This window comes from Haplochromis burtoni, unplaced genomic scaffold (genome assembly GCF_018398535.1).
Source record: "Haplochromis burtoni strain Fernald_Lab_line unplaced genomic scaffold, NCSU_Asbu1 Contig_273, whole genome shotgun sequence".
In the NCBI taxonomy this organism is placed as follows: Eukaryota; Metazoa; Chordata; class Actinopteri; order Cichliformes; family Cichlidae; genus Haplochromis; species Haplochromis burtoni.
Genome location: NW_024582634.1, coordinates 421,190 through 426,879, shown reverse-complemented (window position 1 = coordinate 426,879; position 5,690 = coordinate 421,190). Strand labels below are relative to the sequence as shown.

The 5,690-nt window shown below is 43.1% G+C and overlaps 1 protein-coding gene across 1 annotated transcript in view; it reads left to right on the top strand.

The window, feature by feature from the left end:
• The window catches only part of nfasca (neurofascin homolog (chicken) a), a gene marked incomplete in the record, with an annotated part of 161,436 nt that overhangs the window by 64,265 nt on the left and 91,481 nt on the right, over positions 1 to 5,690 (top strand). The window contains 1 exon segment of the mRNA XM_042227643.1: positions 1,333 to 1,390.

Genomic DNA, 5,690 nt, shown 5'->3' with positions numbered 1-5,690 from the left:
ATATAAAAGGAACAGAAGGCGACACAATCACTAATGCATACTGTCATGGCCCGCGAGGGCAGACCGTGTGGAGAGTGTTTGGTGGATCCAGGTGCGGACACAGACGCAGGAGGCAAAACTTGTGCTAAGCTCAAAGCGAGCCTTTAATCAGGGCTGACACAGAAGGCAAAATAACAAACCACAAACTATGGGAAAAATAAAAACCTAAACTGGGAGTAACTAAGGCTATGAACAAAGACCAGGACTGAACTATGACGAAGTACTGCGGACAGACTATGAACACGACATGAGAAACTGTGAACGAGATCTCGGTGCTGGCACATGAAGGTGCAGGCAAACATGACTGGAGAAAGTGACTATGAACATGTCCAATACCGAATCTTGCAGACTAGAATCATGACGTGCAGCTAGAAATAACAGGGTGCATGAACAGACGACGCGACACTGACACGAAGACACACTGGGCTAAAATACACCGAGGAAGTCATCAAGTCATCAAGGAATTAGAGACAGAAGGGGAACACAGCTAGAAACACTGACATAAGACAGGAACATGAACCTTCAGAGTAAAACAGGAAACAAGACAGCACTAAACAAAGACGCAGACACGACACAGAGACAGACTAGACACTGAACTAAACCTGCAATAAACATGAGAACACAAAACCTACGAACTAATCCCTGAACAAGAAGAACTGAAACAAAGATTCATAATCATCAGCATCATAATAAGGAAAGAATCCAAAAGGCAAAAACACACCAAAACATAGCGACTCAAAATACTGGGTCAAGCTGAGCCAGAACCGCGGCAGCATAAATAACAATGATTCTTTTCGTAGTGTGGTCTGTGAGTGCATGTGTGAAACACAGAAGTGTAAGCTCAGCTTACCACAGAGTCCACCAGTCAGACCATGTGTAACAGTGTGTGTTGTTGTGTACTGTACATGTTTCATACAAAGAGACAAAGAAAGAAGGAAAAGAACATGCTGGAGTCCCAAAGGCAGCACCTGGTGCACAGATGAGCTCTCCGAAAGCACAAACACACACACAAAGTCCTCAGGCATACAACGGTGTGTGAGTGTGCACACGCTGTTAGGGTAGGTACAATATCTGACCGGCTGAATAAATCCTTTTTCCTCCCCAACAACTGTGTCTCTATTTGGGGAAAATCCACAGAAACATGAGTGGGTTTGTGTACTGGGAGCTTCAACCTGACCCAGTGTGCAGGCTTCTCCATGCTTCTGCATTAGCTGAACAGAAGAGGGAAAGCTGTGTGGAAACTGATAAACTATACAAAGTGCATTAATCTGTGTTCTCTCTGCTTCTCACCAGGCCTGCAAAGTGCTTCTCACACAGTGAGTGGACGAGGAAGCTGTCCACATACGTGAACGTGAGTCACTGATTGTCTCTTTCTTACTGGTGGACCACAGGAGTCCCAGTGTGACAGGTTAGTCTTGATGCATGACAGAGGTTACTGTAGCTGCATTCATGTAAAATTCCAAATGTCGCTCTTTGGCATATAACTTAGAGCTTAGATAACTGAGCGCTGTACACAGCAGAGTGATCTGGGACAGAATGAAGAGCAGCCGTGAAAGGAAGATGACAGGTAGCCGTGTCATGACAGCACGTTACAATGAGCTGCTGGTGGCAGAGCTGAAGATAAACACAAATAAATAAACACAAGTAAACAGAGCATTTAAATACACTTTTACACTACAGTCTCATGTAACAGGCAAAGTTTAGTTACAGGTCTCCAAAAGTTGATTCTGTTCATCTGGACGTAGCGTTTTGTGGGAGAAACGTTTCGTCACTCATCCAGGTGACTTGCTGGTCATGAGAATTTGCATAATTACGATTAAGGAACTAACCTCCCAGCCCATCGTTCCTTCAGTGGGCTGGTTTCAGTCATTATGCAAATGTGCTGTTTATAAGATTGAAACCTGCAGTCAGCTGAGACTGAAGACGTCACCTGATGATGACGAAACGTTTGTCCCACAAAACGCCTCGTCCAGATGAACAGAATCAGCTTTTGGAGATTTACTTACCTGGATGATTGAAAATGTATCAAGGCGTTTAGTTACAGGTCTTTCAAGAACGTTAGTCTTTGTTTTTAAACGTACAGATCGTACAAGTCCATTTTTGTCACGAATGGTTTCCAGAACTCTCCCAAGTGGCCAGGAACCACGTGGTGCAGAGGAATCCATTATAATGACTATATCTCCAGGTTTTAGACTCTTCTTCTTTTGGTTCCATTTTTGTCTCTCCTGTAACCAAGGCGACTATTCACGTAGCCATCATTTCCAAAGATCTGAGAAGTACTGAGCCTGTTTCCATCTTCTCTTCAGATACATATCCTGAGGGTCAAATCAGGAGGATGTGATTTGGTGTAAGCGGCTCTGGGGCTTTTGGATCATCAGAAAGTTTTGTGATGGGTCTGTCATTTAAAATTGCTTCAGTTTCACACTGAACTGTATTTAATCCATCGCCGTCCAACTGTTGTTGCTGAAGAACGGATCTCAGAATCTTTCTGACCATACGGATTATCCATTCCCAAATTCCACCATGTTGTGATGCTCCAGGTGGATTAAAACTCCAAACAGCTTCAATTTGGGTATGTTTCAGCGATTTAAGAGCCTCTCTTAACTCTGTCTGCTCCAACAAAATTGGTTCCATTGTCCGATTGGATGTGAGCGACTTGACCTCTCCAACTCACAAAACGGCGCAAAGCATTATGCAGGCATCTGTGCTTGGAGAGCTAGCCACTTCCAAGTGCACCGCTCAGCTGGCTAAACAGGTGAAAATGACTCCATAACGTTTAGCTGTACCTCGTCCTCTTTTCACTTCACTGACGTTGGTGAGTGGTGGGTTATCTGGCAAAATTCTTTCCTTGGGTAAATCTGCCATCTTTCCAGGATATTTTCTGCAAAAATTACATTCTGCGATAACCTTCCTTACAGCCGAGTTGGCCTTTGTGATCCAGTATTTTCTCCTTAGTGTGGATAAGGTGTGGTTACGACCGCTATGACCAAGCTGTTGATGAATGTGCTTTAGGATGAGACTTGCTACATGTTGATCCTTTGCAAGAACAAAGGGATGCTTCATTTCTTCTGGTAAGGAGCCCTTTGTCAGTCGTCCCCCAACTCTTAAGAGGCCTTCATCATCAAGATAAGGGTCTAATCTATAAATTGAGCTGTGCCTGCTCACAGAACCTTTCCCACTTGACAACGTAGCAATCTCCTCTCCAAATCTTTGTTGCTGGCAAAATCTGATAACGGCAAGCGCCGCTTCCAGAAGATCCTTTGAGGATAGACCATACAGTTGCGTTTTCTTTACTTTCTCCTTTGTAGTACCTCTACAAATTAGATTATTTGAGTCATGTTGCGGTCTTCTTTTCTTATCTCTCATTGAAGGAAGGATTGCCTTCAGTCTAAGGAACCAAGCAACAGCAACCTTGAGCCTTCTCCAGTCTGAGAAGTACACCATCAATTGACATGTAGCATCAAGCAAGTCTTTTACTTGAGTAACATTCACTGTGGCCTCACCTTTGACTTCAGGGTCCTCTGGTTCTAAGGAGCATTCATTAGACTGGTCGGCCAATCACTTTCTGGCTACTGCAGAAAGCTTGGTCCTTCGATCCAGCGGCTGCTATGAGCAATGTTCCCAGCCTTCAGCCCTCTTGTAGCATCATCTGCTGGATTTTCCTTTGAGCTTACATATCCCCATTGTGATCGTTTAGTCACAATGAATAAGACTTTTTGCCACAAAGGTAAGTAAACGTTTATCCTCATTCATTATGTATTTGAGTACAGATGTACTATCTGTCCAAAATACGGATTGCTTGAGTTTCATTCTCAACTGAGTCCTTAACATCAGATCCACTCGGACGGCAACTACAGCAGCTGTTAGTTCCAGATGTGGAATAGTGACAGGTTTTAGAGGTGTAACCCTTGCCTTGCCCATCAAGAATGCTACATGGATGGATTTCCTACTGTCTTGCATGCGCAGATATCCAGATTCACCGGCATCTGAAAAATGGTGTAGCTGTGCATGTGTGAGAGGTCCGAACTCTCTTGGTTGTATACACCTTTTAACCTTGAAATGAGAAAGCATTTGCAAATCACTGAGCCAACTTTTCCACTTTTGCAACATGTTTTGGGGTATTGGTTCATCCCATCCCAGTTTCCTTTTGCAAAGCTCCTGCTGCATTCTTTTGGCAGGCAGCAGGACTGGAACAAGAAATTCCAATGGATCGTAAATAGACAACATTCCACATCTAGTACAAGATTTTTGAGGAACACGGTAAATGGACTGATTCTTATACGGCGCTTTTCTCCTCTCGGAGTACTCATAGCGCTCTATACAACATGCCACATTCACCCATTCATACAAGCACTTCTAAACACAAGTGCAAACTAATCTGCATTCACACACATTCATACTCCAATGAACGCATCAGAGGGCAACTTGGAGTTAATATCTTGCCCAAGGATATTTGACATGCAGACTGGGGAAGCCAAGGATTGAACCACCAACCTTCCAATCAGTAGCTGATCTGCTCTACCACCTGAGCCACAGTTATCCCCAAACATCCGTTTTATTGTTGAATTTATCAGTTTCCACGCACACTACACGCCCAGAGCTCTTTCTACAGGAAGTTTGTCTCTATCAAGATTTAATTATTTTCTTTGCAACAGCGTGCAATTGTTACTGACCCACTTGGTCAGTGTAAATCCTCCCCTTTGACAAAGTGCTGAAAGATCTTTGACCAAATCAACAGCATCTGAGGTGGAGGCCCCGCTCTTCAAACAGTCGTCCACATAGAAGTTCTCTTTTACTGCTTCACATACCTTGTCTAGGAATTCAGTTTGATTGTCCTCAGCTGTTTTTCTCAAAGCGAAACTGGCACAGCTCGGGGAAGATACTGCACCGAACAGATGAACGCGAAACTCAGTTATGTCCTTTATTGTCTTTATGTCACCCATAAATGCGACTGGATCCTGTCGAAATCTAAGCAAAACCCCATCAATGAGCTTGTGAGAGCTGCTTGTTTAATGATGTCCCCTGGAATGATGCCCCACAGTCAAATGCAATTCTTATACATCCTTCCTGGGACGATGAGAAATGTACCACTTGTTTCCATTTTTGTAAGCCATTTGCTCTGCATATCCGTTACTTATCATCTCGTCCATGAAGCTTTTATATTATTTATGCAACTGTTCATTGTTGAGAAGTTTTTGTTTTAGACTTTGCAATCTTTGTTTCACTATGAAGAAATTGTTTGGCATCTTTATGTTATCCTTTTTAAAAGGTAACTTCAGTCAGTAGTGTCCATTTTCCATTGTTGCAGATTCTTCCATGATCTTCATGAACTCTCTTGACAAACCCTTTTCCTCTATAACCTTTTCATTAAAATCATATTTTAAAGTGATAAATCGAAAGCTCCTGGTACCAACGGTCTTGCATAGAGTGTTTAGTGTGTTAAATGCTAAATGCTGTTGTTGCCTCCCTAAGATGATGACCAGAGGGGCAACTGGTTTCCTGTTCAACAACGTGTGGCGCTGTGATAAAGAATAGAAAAAGGGACACACGTTGAGCTGATGTCAGTTTCACAACAGGAAGGTTTATTCTTCACAACAGCTTAGAACAGCTTCAGGTATCACCATACTAACTGCAAAGAAATGGCCTTATGT